The following is a 771-nucleotide window of genomic DNA, read 5'->3' on the forward strand; positions in this document are numbered from 1 at the left end:
TTTGGGAAAGATCATGAGGATGCTTTTAAGCATCTAGATGAAGTCAACGACATTGTGGATTATTTCAATGTCCCAAATGTCAACAGAAACACCGTCTTGCTTAGGATGCTTCCCATCACTTTCAAAGGAGCTGCTAAGGAGTGGTTAAAGTCACTTCCACCGGGTACAATTACCACTTGGGCTCAAATGCGTGAGCAATTCCTGGACCAGTTTTTCCCTCCATCCAAGATAGCCAAACTCAAGAAGGCAATAGCCAACTTTGAGCAACAACCATGGGAGTCATTATACGAAGCATGGGAGCGGTACAAGGGCTTGCTCAGAAATTGCCCTCAGCATGATCTAAATGTGCAACAAGAGATGTCGATCTTCTATGATGGGGTCAACGTTATGACGAGACAACTCCTTGACTCTCAAGGACCTTTGACAAAGAAAAATCCAAGGGAGGTTAAGGAGCTGATTGAAGAATTCGCGAAGCACTCTCGCGAATACGACAACCCTAGGCAAGATGGAATCAAAGGCGGTGGAGGGGCCCAAAATGAAGAAATAGCAACTGTGATGGCTATGCTGAATAATTTGGATCGAAGGATAACACGAATGGACCAGTCAATACATGCCATAAGAGTGGGTTGCGAGAGATGTAGTGGTCCACACTTGACCAAGGACTGCAATTTAGATGAGTTTGGGAACAAAAAAGCTCAAGTGTGCTACTCAAGTGGGGATATGTTTGATGAGGACTGGAGGAAACCGAAGGAGTGGCTGCCATATGAAGAG

At 45.1% G+C, this 771-nt stretch overlaps 1 non-coding gene across 1 annotated transcript; it reads right to left on the minus strand.

The window, feature by feature from the left end:
- Nucleotides 1-234: 234 nt before the first annotated feature.
- On the minus strand, nt 235-341 carry LOC111915152 (small nucleolar RNA R71). Its single transcript, XR_002858082.2, has one exon. It is a non-coding gene; the product is annotated as a small nucleolar RNA R71 (small nucleolar RNA).
- Nucleotides 342-771: the final 430 nt, after the last annotated feature.

Source organism: Lactuca sativa, chromosome 8, assembly GCF_002870075.4.
Source record: "Lactuca sativa cultivar Salinas chromosome 8, Lsat_Salinas_v11, whole genome shotgun sequence".
Taxonomy (NCBI): Eukaryota; Viridiplantae; Streptophyta; class Magnoliopsida; order Asterales; family Asteraceae; genus Lactuca; species Lactuca sativa.